Consider the following 13,532-nt stretch of genomic DNA (forward strand, 5'->3'; position numbering starts at 1 on the left):
CCTCTCTTCATTTTTTAATAGTAGTATTTGAGAGCCTATAAAAAAGGACTTTATTGTAAAGAATTAATGGAGATATAAACTATATGATATTTTTGTTTGTTTTCAATCAGCCAAACTCATCCACAAATTTTATGAGTAATCTTCATGGTTTTCAGCACATAAAACCAATACAGTTAATATTTATTTTTAAGGGATCAAAAATCTTCAGGCACTGACAGGATATTAATTAGGTAAAAAAGAATTCCATTTTATAAATATTTTCACTTACTCAGAGGCAAATGAAGATCAATTCCCAATTTTCTCTGGCTTTTGCTTTTAGATCAATTTTTTATCTTCAATTACCTGCCAATAGGAAAAAAAACACAGTTTTAGTAAAATGGCATCACAACAAATTCATAATTGCCCTATAATTAGAAAAATTTTGACTTCCATTTTTTATGAAGAATCTGGATTCACTGAAAAATTCTTTACCTGTAGAGTAGAATTACCACCATACCTGTTCTTAAAAATTTAGACCCCTCCCTTTAAAAAATATAATGACAATAGAGCAAAACTTTTGTAATAGAACTGAAAATATGATATATACATATTTATTTATCAACTGGAGAAATACTCAACAAATTGTAGCCTGAAAACATAATAAAATGTTGTTGTGCTTTAAGAAAAAGCCAAGATGATTAATAGAAATAAACAAGGAAAATATATTAAAGTAAAGTAAATAGAACTAGGAAAACAATAGCTACAACTATATAGCAGGTAAATGGACAACAAAACAATTAAAATAGAATGTTGTCAAATCATAATGAACAAACTTGGTTCCAAGTGAGAGATCAGTTCACTGACCTATCTCATCCCCTAAACACACTTCTTTGCACAGGGAGGAGACTATGAGTGTGGAACAGTGTAAAAAAACATGAGGTTTTGTTTTTTTTTTTTAATATATATTGTCTAGTTTTACATAGCTTTGTTTTCCTGTTTTATTCTTTATTATAAGAGCTAATTCACAGGGAGAGTATGGGATACAGCACAAAGATATTCCAAAAGTCTGAAAGTAAAGAAGTAAAACAATCATACAAAGCTGACCTAAGAACCAGAATTCCCAGTACAATCAAAGTAAAAGAGGAGATTATCATGGAGGATATCTCTATGGCCATCTCAGAGCAAATGATTTGAGCTGACTAACATTCAAAGTGGTATTCCTATACAAGAACTGATAGTCCCCAAAAGGCCTATTCTTTTTCCTGCCTATCCAGATAGAACTAAGAATATAATCTGGTTTTCTGTTATCCAAATGTTTCCAGTAAAATGAGTTTTATTTCAATCACAAAAAGACCAGAGATTGGAGAAACACACAAAGTTAAATTTAGAAGAAGGCTCAACTTCTGTTTAAATGTTACTGAGAGATCTGTAGCACTTCTGCCTGAACTCAACATTTTAGAGCCCAGGGGACGAAGTGTTGGTTCATTCTCCTCTATCCCTAATAATAATAATGATAATAATAATAATAAATGTGTATGTATATATATATATTTTTGAAATGATGCATGTCTACAAATATATGTGCACAAATGTGAATTTTTTTAACAAAAGCTGTATCTTTATGAAACAACACCAATATTTCTTAGTGAACAGCATTTGCATGTGATTAAATATTGTATATAAGAGATTATGAGCTATAAAGCAAAATTACAAGGTTTAGTCCCAGTTATAGAAAATATCTCCCAAGGTGATCAAACAGAACTTTTAGTGAGAAAAAGATGATTTGCCTGGTATTTCATGAAGAATTATATTTAGTAAAGCAGCACTATACATATAAAGAATCATAATCCCTAAATCAGTGAGAATTCCATACTTCACTGTCACAAAAACAATTTTGAAAACATATTTTCAGAATCCTCTTGGATTTTGGCAGAAGTGTCTTCCTTGCCTCTAAGAGCTCTGACCAATTCATTAAAAAATTACTTTTTGCCATCTCAACCCTTCATCTGACCAGGTCAGGAACTAAGACGAGTAACTGATGCTTGAAGGAAGTGTTTCCTTCATTTCTCATCAAATGCTCTTCTAGTTTCAACTTTGCCCCCATTATACCCTACCCCATCTCAGAAGCTCATCATGGAGACTTTCAACACTGGCATTCATTCTCTATCAGTAACCTCAGTTGCCTCTAATTCTGACTGAGGGATAGAGCTGGAAGGAAAAATTTCCCAAATCTTCCCTTATAAAGTCTAGACATCACTTCCTTTCTCGCCAGCTGCTCCACCTGGTTTTGACTTTAATACCACAATTCACCTATGTTACTCCTACCATTTAAGGTGAGAGGGAGCATCTTCCCCCATTTGATTTAGAAACTCCTAAAAAGAAGAGACTTTTTCTTTTTTTATTTTACTTTCAGCACTCACCCCAGTGCCTGCAGCACAGGATATTGCTTAATAAACATGGTATAGTATTGAGTTGTACTGTATTGTGCTGCAGTAGATTTTGTTTTATTAATGTGCACTTTTTGTGATAGATGGAATATAGTCTCCGGAATACCTGAAATATAGAATACTTCTGAGTACAGGCAAAGGAGAACACAGTACAAACATATCAGAATAATCTATTAAGAAAAAAAAGACAAATCTCTATGTGGACATTATATGATATCAGTTACTGTACTTAACCATACGGTTTTATATTAATTGTTTTAACCACTGTAAAGACTCATTTACCACATTTTTGAAGAAGAAAGATTCATTCCTTTAAAGTAATAAATATCAAGGATAGAACTTGTACTTAGAAAAAAATCAATAGGCAGAATTCTTTTATAAACTGCTACTGCTTAGCTCACTCAAAATTCACTATCATTTGATCTCCTACACTCTCTTCCCCCCTTGTCTAGCTAGATAATGAATAAGCATGAATTTGTACTACATTTGTAACTTTTACAATGTAAAACCAGAACCATAAAATTAAAGCAATCCCAAACAATAGGAATGACAAGCTACTAATGCCAATTACTTTTACATTTCAATGATATATTAGTTATAAATAATATTTATTCTTGGCAGAACCTCAGGCTTGCAAATGCATACATTTCTTGCCGATAATACTTGCAAAATAACGTGGATACACAGTTGTTGACATGTATACTGTTTTGCTGATCATTTCTTTTATGAAATTTAATGAATCCATCATGTTTCTTTGTATCAGATACCCAGTGACATAAAATTATGAATAATGTCTTTATCCAAACTACAAGAAGCTGTATAAATTCCATTTGGAACTTAAGTGAATTTTACAAATAAGAATTCCTATTTAAAGATCATTTGCTACATGCAAATCTACTATGTCAGTCTCATGAAATGAACACATAATAATGAGTTAATTGATTCCTTAAGTTATAATTAACTTATTTAGCTAGACTTGTCTCACTGAGAGAATCCTAGCTATCACAGATAGAATTTTAATAAGTATAAAGTCTTAGAAGAATTCAGATGAATACAATGATAAATCTTGACTCTAAAGAGTTGATGATGATGGTATACATCTCCATTTTCTGTGGAATTCAATGTGGCAATATAGGGGTAGAATAAGAAATATGCTTTTAGATATGGTCAAACTAGCTTTGCTAATTAGTACTTTTTATTATAATGTAGGGTCCCCTATGGTTGAGAGAGAAAGTAATATCATAAAATAACTGATGTTTAAAAATGATGCTAAAAAATTCCTTCTTTTTTAAACAATCAAAAGTGAGGATGGGAGAAAAAAATCATATAATCACAACTATATAGAAAGACCATGTAGCAAAAATTGATGGATAGTTGGTATATAACAATGTCCCATTAGTACAAACAATTAATTCCCTGAAGTGGCCACATTATTCAGATTTACACTTATTCAAAGTTATAATTATGTAAAATATGATAAGTGGTTCCAGTCCAATGGAATTATGCCATGCAAATTTTCAGGGGAATCCTTGCTTGAACTAATCAAGACCTAGCCTTACTCTATTAGTATCCAAAAAATGCCAAGCTTCCCAACATTTGGGACCTTTTCCTTGAGAATTTACTGGAAGACAAGGACAAGAGTTGTACAAAATGGTAAGGCATAGATGGAGAGCAATCTATATCACTGGAGAAAGAACCACATACAAGGAGATCACAGAAGTATGATTTCCAAATGAATTTTTCTCTTTCTAAACTGTTTTATAATTAAACTTCTATATTACTTCATAGCTCTAAATAAGATTTAATGTAATCTGTATTAAGGAAAACATCTTAAGGATTAAAGACAATGAATGCATCAAATAGAGCAGGATTAGTGATTTTTTCTCACACATACAGCTAATTTTTAAGTGAAAAGTTATTAAAATAAATTTGCACAGCTGTAAAGCCTAATGTTTCATAAGAGCCTAAATAATCCTTATGTTATGGTACTAATTAGTTTTCTAGTTTATAGATGACTAAATGCATCACAAGGTACTAAGGCACTTTGAAAAAAACCCTATACAATCTGTTTTGAATCTTAAAAAGCCTTGCCTCTTCACAATCACACTGAGCATTAAACAAGACTTTCAATATAATTATAAAATACATTATTTATCTCTGAATTCATACTCATAATTCCCAAATACCATATGTTTAGACAGTGTTCACATTTCAGTTTCAATAACAAGGACATATGCAAAAAATATCCTATTCACCCCATATATATAAAGGTCAACTGCATGGCTTTCAATTTCATTTACTATTTGGTAAACAATTTTTAAGAAACAAATGTAAATAATTTCAAAAAATCTCTTTAAATTAGATTAAATGAGGTAAAATTTGTAAAGTATTAGCACTGAAGCTAACACACAGCAGGAACCTAATAAATAAATAAAAGTTCCTTTACCCTTCTTTATCAAACTACCAAATCTACAAGTTTACATAATTTAAAACCATGAGAAATCAGAACAGAAATTAATGATGCTAAGAAACAAAAAACAATTAGTATCAACACCAAGAAAATTAGGATCCTAGAAATATTTCTAAAGTTAACTTCAGGAATTAGTGAACAAACAGATGTTATTTGTATTTCATGTTTTCATTTCACAAGTATTATATTTCACCCTAGAGAATTCAGTGCTAACAAGTCAATCAAAGCAGAAAGCAATAACAATCAATCAACTTTGTGAAAATAAGTAAAAATTGATTTTTTTTTATTTCATAATTGAAAGAAATAACAAATTTGAGTTAGAGATCAGTGAAAATAGGGATTTTTTTCCATGAAAAAACTCTGCCCACTCTTGGACCCAACAATACCACTACTACATCTATACCCCAAAAAAATCAAAGGAAAAGGAAAAGGACCTATATGTACAAAAATATTTATAGCAATTTTTTTTATGATGGCAAAGAATTGAAATTAAGGAATGTCCACCAACTGAAAAATGACTGAACAAGTTATGGTATATGATAATAATGAAATGATATTGTGCTATAATAAATGATGAACAGGATGGTTTCGGAAAAACTATGAAGACTTCCACAAACTGATGCAAAGTGAAATGAACAAAACCAGGAGAACATTATACACAGTAACAGCTATACGATACAATGATAAACTGTGAATGACTTACCTATTTTCAACAATACAATGATCCAAAACAATTTCAAAGGTTTTAGGATGAACATATATTAACTCCTTGTGGTTGGACTCATTGATTAATTATCTAAACTAATTTACAAATTCAATGTCAGACTATGAGGTGGTTCTTTTTAGAACTAGGTAAAGCCAAAAAAATATTGTTTTGGACCAAATCTAATTTCTACTAGACTTTTTTTTTTTCAGTTTTTCTAACATTTTTTATTGAAAAATTACTTCTTACTCTAGGAATGTATATATATATGGAAAAATTGTTCAAAAATCATACCTAATAATACAATTACAAATTAAAACAACTCTGAAGTTACATCTTGTACCTATTTTTTGACAAAGATAATAAAAAAGAAAAATGACAATTGTTGGAAGGGATTGTACATATTAAAAAAAAAAGATCAAAACTAAAAAAGACCCACATTTATAAAGATGCTTACAGTAAGCTTTTTATGTTACGAAAATATTGGAAATGGAGTGGGAGATGAGGAAAGGAGAAATCCTTCAACTGGACAATATATAACAAATTATGATAATGCTCTTCATCCTCCATCCTCTAGCATAGTGGCTCATCATTGCATTCAAAATTCTAAAATATTTTAAAATTGCTTTTCTTTACAATACTCATTACATAAATAGTTCAATTCGGTTTTCTTAACTCTACATCATTTCATACAGAAGTCTTCCTAGTTTCCTCTGAAACTGAAAACTAAAATTTTTTACAAAATCCAAGTATAATTGTTTCCAGGTAGAGTTATTCTAGATGATCTTTAAGTTATCTTCCCAATTTAGGATTTTATTTAGCGATGTTACTCCAAATTTTAAAACAGAATATCTAGAAATATTTAAAATACTGAACATTACCAGAATAACTGGAATGATCATCACCAAACAATTTGAGCAAAATAAATTTCCGCCATAAGTACTTAGCTCCATTTCTAAATTAATCCAATTAATTAAATTAATTAAACCAAAAGACATTTTTAAAAGTTGTCTTTGACTATTATATACTGGATATAAGTAAGAGTTAAAGATTCCATCATATGGGACCAAATAATTGTTTATCTTAGCTCTGAATATATATGCTTTTTTTTTTTTAAACAGATAAAGGGAGTTAAATCAGGAGCTTTCTGTACTCAAGTTCCAAAGAGAAATCCTTGGCACCAATTCCAGGCCCAATTCCACTAAAAGCCAATATTTTACAATACAGGCCAATGGACCACATGACTTATACCCCTACCTCCCTAAGACCCTAGAGGGGAGAACCTTCTGTCAACATGTTTAAAATCCAGTTTCCTGGGGCCCACTTGGACATGAAAGCTGCCTTACTTACTATCTGCTTCATCAAGAACACAGCAGTATAAAAAACATTCCTACCTTTACTTTCAAATGTATTCCTGGTTTTTTTTTTAGTTAATAGCCTAAGAAAGGGCAATTTTTATCCCCCCCCCCCCATTTTGTCTTCAATATACCTGTGCACAAAGAACAAGTAAAAGACATAAGTAATGACAAAATCCAATATAGGAAAACTCTTTTCATAGAAAAGAGAAAACATATTCATATAAAAATTTGGCAGAAATCATCGAAGTATATTCCCTCCCTACTCTATTCTTTCTCCTTCCCCAACAAATATATAGACCAATATATGCATATATAATATATGGATATTTATCTGAGTGTATGTATGCATGTATATCACAGCCAACATTCCATCATTCTGGGGACAGCAGACAGGGTTAATTAACATTGATAACTGAAAGACAAAAGTAATACTAAGGATTGATTTTCATTTTAACCATTTTTTTGAATTATCCAAAGAATAGCCATCTTCAATGTAAAAAAGGATTCATTGGCGTTTTACCCTTTAGTTTCTCATAAGTTTTGATAGAAATACTAAGGGAGTAGTTAAATCTTGCAGAGAAGTAAGATGACTGAATAATACCTAAAACTGAATTAGATCCTAAAAAATTAAGAGTCAGCTCTATTGAGCTTCCTCTTTTAGAGTTACTTGTATAGCATATGTACAAAATCATTTATTTCAAGGTGGAGTGAGGAAAGTCACTGCTGCTGAGAAATTTGGCTGCTGAGTTGACATTTTAAGAAGTTACAATTAGGTTTTGCAGCTATTTGCAAAACAAAGCATCATGAAATTGAAAAAGAAAACTGGATGAACAGGAGGTGTACATATAAAGCAGCGCATAAAATTTATATATTTTTGAATCTTTAAAGTTTATTTTTCCTAATCAGAAGATTCACAAACAAAAAAATATATTTTAGCTCCAATTTCCTTTGCTGTATAAATCAATCAATTTCCCAACAGATTACTCATGGTCTTTTTTCATTCTTCCACCGTACCTCTTTTATTGAAAAAAAAATCAACCTCAAAAACAGCAACATACTTGAACAAATAAATGTTTATGGATTTTCATCTGAGCAATGCATAAGTTAGAATTTTTTGGATTATAAAGGTGTCAAATGAGAATCTGAAAGCACTGAAAGTAAAAATCAGTCATTTCAGTACTTTCTGCAATGTCATAAATTGATTAGTTTCCCACTGAGGGAGCTGCAACTTACTAGCAGTATGAATAGAGGTATATAGGCTAACTTCAGTTTCTTCATCTGCAAAATAAGTGTAATACCTGGAAGTACCCATGTCAGAGTGTTACTGTGAAGATCAAATAAAACAATGAATTTGAAGTGCTTTACAAACTAGCAAGTACTATGTAAAAATTGTTAGTTATTTGCTGTCACTAATTATTATTATTGTTATCTCGATTATTATCTAGAAAGAACTCAATGGAATAGGTAATAAGACATTAGGATATTTTAATTATAGAAAGGTTAAGTCTAAGGAGTTTAAAAATTGGGATGAGTAGGTAGTCTATTTTGTAGGGCAATTCAATTTATAAATTGTATTCTGAAAGAAAGCTGAATTATTCTCACAACAAAACTGTGTAGGAAGTGATACCAGAGGAATTATTTCCATTTAAAATCTGATGGTTCATTTAAATTGAGAGAATTAAGTAATCTGCCTAGGTCTGACAAAGATAACCTTCCAATATAAGGCTCCAAATCCAATGCTCTTTCAACTCTGGTAGGCTATCACATAGTAGGTACTCAATAGTACCTATTGAATGACAATTAAAAACATGTGAGAATTGTGAAGTTGGAGGGGACCAGTATACTGGTTTAAAGAAGCAGGGAGGATGGAGATATGGGATAGGAGGAAAGGAGAGGGAGAAGGAAGGGAAAGGAAGGAGGGAGAGAGTCAGAGCCAGAGCCATGTCTCTCTGTCTGTAGCTGTAGCTTTACTTCTATCCCTGTCTACAATTTCATCTTTTCTATATCCCATTCCCTTGACCCTGTTCCCCTAGAAGATTTTTCTTTAGAGAACAGGCATCTCATTTCTTCATAAGAATCAAAAAAAAAAAAGTCAATACATGGAATTTAATTTTAGAGACAATTTTGTATAAAATATACTTATTCTATAAAGGAATAAATACCACAACACTTGAAAAAGTGTAGAGCTTTTACTACTTCCAAAAGATAGCGGAAACAAATGCTTTTTTGCATAAAGGCAAAATTTCCTTTCTGCTGCAGCATATTTCACAATATTTTAATAACAATCACCTACATTTGTATGGTCTTTTCTGTTCATTTTGGCAATTGGTGTAAAACACATACAAGGCTACTGGAATATGAAATTAAAAGGGACAGACTACTTGAATAGTATTATTCTTGTGCAAAAAAGTTTAAGTGTTTTCTAAAAGCCATTAAGCCTTAAACCTGGCATTCTTATTCTGGGATTCATTATTTTTTTTAAAAAGTATTCTGATAACTACTTCAATATTGGATTCCTTTGTTTTATTTTCTATGTATTTTATTTTATGCTTAAAAAAAAAAAAACAAACAGAAAAGGTTAAGAACTTCCATTACTTCAGACTTTAAAAAAGGACAAATATCCTCCTATTTTGGGGGGTGGGGGAATTAAGGAATTAGAAGTCAAGGGTCTATACAATCCTGCTGATTAAGGACAATTGACAGGGCCCAAAGAAAATAAAAAATACCCCAAGAAAGAAGAGAGTGATCCCACCACCAAGATTTCAACAAATAAATTGGGTCAAAGAACACAGAATAACCAAATTCAAGAGCTGACATGGAGATTAAGGCAGAAACAAAATCAAAGTGAGAGAGTATATAAGTGGGAAAGTCATGAATACCAGTTAGACTGAAGAGAACACACTACTAGTTCTTATATATACCCTTGGTTTCCTTTGCTATACAGAAAACATAGACAGGAATATGTGTATGTGTATACATATACATACGTATATGTATACATATATATATATAAAACCAGTTGATTTTAATATCATTTAATTTACAAAATTTAGAACCATATTTGTTCTTGATGTGATTCAAAAAGGAGCAGATCTGTTTTTATATCTATCATTCTCTAATCTCCAATCCACCTTCCTCAGTAAACTTCAGTAGCTCACTATTGATTGACTTTAGGATAAAATACTAATTCCTTCATAGGATATTTAAAAGCATTCATAATTGAGTCTCCAACTTATTTTCCCAGACTCATTTTATAATACAATATTCTCCTTCTGCATTACAGACCAAACCATTTGCTTGCTGTACAGACTCCTATCTTCTACTTCTGTCTTTGCATAGAATGTCCTGTGATTGAAATCCCTACCTCTTTTAAAAGTTCAATTCAGGTGCCACCCAGATGCCTGGTTCTCCATACCCTCAAAATTAAGCTGTATTTATTTACTTCATACATATTTTTATATCATCTACTTATATAGGTATGTGTTTATACAACCCTAGTAGAATATAAATTCCTTGGATTCAGGAGCTATTTTATCTTTTATAAACAATTAGGATGGGAGCAGTTAGGTGGCAATGGACTTGGAATCATGAAGACTCATCTTCATGGGTTCAAACCCAGCCTCAGACACTTATTAACTATGTGATTCTGGACAAGTCACTTAATCACGTTTGCTTTAGTTTCCTTATCTATAAAATGAGCATTTAGAATGAGAGAAACCATGTCAGTATTTTTGCCAAGAAAACTTCAAACAAGGTCACAAAGAATCAGGCATGTCTTAAAAAAAAAAAACTACTAAACCACAAAACAATTTGGAAGATCTTTCAGGGAAGCAAGTTGCAACCAACCCATCCATGTGTGCCTATCCTGTGCTACTCTTGTTCCATATTTTCCCATGCTTGACACAGAAGATCCAAGGTCTTCCTTGATTTCTCCTGAGATCTGGAGAATATCAGTGGAGCAATTTGGCCATCCACCCACCAACTCCATCTTTTACCCCATGACTATCTCATATTTTCTTCCTTTGATTTAATTTCTGAATTACGGCCTTTAACTCTTGCTTTTCAAAATTCCCTATTAGTTACATGATATAGCCTGCTCACTTTCTACCTCCCTTGTTTCCCATGCACCTGTCTACCCCAGTCTGACACACACCTGAGTATTTATGTGAGACCTGGCTTTAGAGCTGACATGAAAAGCCAAGTCATACTAGGACACAGTTAATCCTGGAACAGAAACCCAAAGCAGGGACTGGGAGAGAAAGGCTATAGTCAAGGAGCTGAGGATTCAAAAATTTCAGGATAAGGTAAGAGATCAAAAATCTAGGTCATCCAATTCTCAGAGGAAGAAATTGAAACTATATCCACTCATATGAAAGAGTGTTCCAAATCACTACTGATCAGAGAAATGCAAATTAAGACAACTCTGAGATACCACTACACACCTGTCAGATTGGCTAAGATGACAGGAACAAATAATGATGAATGTTGGAGGGGATGTGGGAAAACTGGGACACTAATACATTGCTGGTGGAGTTGTGAAAGAATCCAGCCATTCTGGAGAGCAATTTTGGAACTATGCCCAAAAAGTTATCAACTGTGCATACCCTTTGGCCCAGCATTGCTGTTATTGGGATTATATCCCAAAGAAATACTAAAGACGGAAAGGGACCTGTATGTGCCAAAATGTTTGTGGCAGCTCTTTTTGTTGTAGCTAGAAACTGGAAGATGAATGGATGCCCATCAATTGGAGAATGGTTGGGTAAATCATGGTATATGATGGTTATAGAATATTATTGCTCTGTAAGAAATGACCAGCAGGAGGAATACAGAGAGGTTTGGAGAGACTTACATCAACTGATGCTGAGTGAAATGTACAGAACCAGAAGATCGCTGTACACTTCAATGTTGTATGAAGAGGTATTCTGATGGAAGTGGATATCTTCAATATAAAGAAGATCCAACTCACTTCCAGTTGATCAATGATGGACAGAAATAACTACACCCAGAGATGGAACACTGGGAAGTGAATGTAAATTGTTAGCACTTCTGTCTATCTACCCAGGTTACTTACACCTTCGGAATCTAACACTTAATGTGCAACAAGAAAATGGTATTTACACACATATATTGTATCTAGGTTTTATTGTAACACATGTAAAATGTATGGGATTACCTGTCATCGGGGGGAGGGAGTGGAGGGAGGGGGGGATAATTTGGAAAAATGAATACAAGGGATAATATTATTAAAAAATTACTCATGCATATATACTGTGGAAAAAAATTCTAAATAAAAAAAATCTAGGTCATCACAGAAGATGAAAATAATTAACAGACTATCAAAAGCACAACATCAAAGATTTAAGGCATCACAACCAGGACCATGAAGCAAGTGGTAAGAGGTCAGGAATCTTAGGCATCCAGCTGAATAAGTTTATAGAAGCAGGAATGAGCCCAGATGGGCAGGCATCCTGATAGAGCCCCAAGCCATGAGCCTGATCCTCAGGCAAAAGCTGTTTGTCCTCAAAGCCACTTAAAAAAAAATCAACCTTCAAAAGCAAGAATATTATAGGGTTACTGGAAGGCAGGCATAAGATATCTATGTACCAATCAATTACATGTGGGCTTTCTCCCACCATATCAGAAAGTAAGCTCCTTGAGGGCAAAAACCCTTTTTGCTTTTGTATACTCAACTCAGAGTAAGCTCCTAAATAAATTTTAACCGACGGAAGAAACCTCAGTGATCACTTAACCCAACCTCTTCATTTTACAGGAGAAGCAATTGAGGAAAGTTAAATGGCTTAGATTAAATATATAAGATTTTGAGTTGAAAAGGATTATAGGAGGTGTTCTTGTGCAAATGCCTCATTTCACAAATCCTGGAGAGGTTAAGTTTTTTTTTTTTTTCTTTTGTGCTTTTTGTTTTTGTATTTTCTCTTCTCTAGCACTATACTTGGCATTAAAATGCTCGAATGTTAAGTGATTAGTAGGCATTTAAGTGTGAACTGCTGGGTGAAGACCTGATTTCAAGTCTGGTCTCAGATGCTTATTTAGTTGTGTGGATTCTAAGTCACTCAAAACCTCTTTGTCAGCAAAGTTTCCTCATCTGCAAAATGAGCTGATGAAACAAAACACTTGGGTATCTTTGCCAATAAAACCCCCAATAGGGTCATGAAATATTGAATACAACTGAAAACATTTTATTTATGTGGGTTTTTGTGGTATTTATGTGGCTAAATTAGACTTGGAGTGGCTAAGACCCAAGTTCAAATCTTGACTCAGACACTTACCTATGTAACTATAAGCAAGTCACTTAACTTCTCCTTCTATAAAACAGAGATGAGATAATTAAAGTCCCTATCTTAAGATGTAACAGTATCCTTTCCAAGAAAACCCCAAATGGAGTCACAAAGGGTAGGATGAGACTAAAACAGCCCAACAACACCATCTAAAGTGTTTGTTGTAAAGGATCAATGGGATAAGATGTAAAATATTTTTAAAACTTTAAAGCACTATAAAGTATAATTATTTTCCAAAATCCAAAACTAGTTAACAGTACATGCTACATTGTTGTCTAG

At 32.6% G+C, this 13,532-nt stretch overlaps 1 protein-coding gene across 12 annotated transcripts in view; it reads right to left on the reverse strand.

The window, feature by feature from the left end:
- Positions 1–13,532, reverse strand: part of TBL1X (transducin beta like 1 X-linked) — a 354,204-nt gene that overhangs the window by 236,945 nt on the left and 103,727 nt on the right. For all 12 annotated transcript variants that reach the window (XM_074300052.1, XM_074300041.1, XM_074300045.1 and 9 more), the window contains one exon: positions 269–342. The gene's annotated coding sequence lies outside the window, so the exon portion shown is untranslated. The remainder of the gene's footprint in view (positions 1–268; positions 343–13,532) is intronic.

The sequence above is a fragment of the Sminthopsis crassicaudata genome, chromosome 3 (assembly GCF_048593235.1).
Source record: "Sminthopsis crassicaudata isolate SCR6 chromosome 3, ASM4859323v1, whole genome shotgun sequence".
NCBI classification, from domain to species: domain Eukaryota; kingdom Metazoa; phylum Chordata; class Mammalia; order Dasyuromorphia; family Dasyuridae; genus Sminthopsis; species Sminthopsis crassicaudata.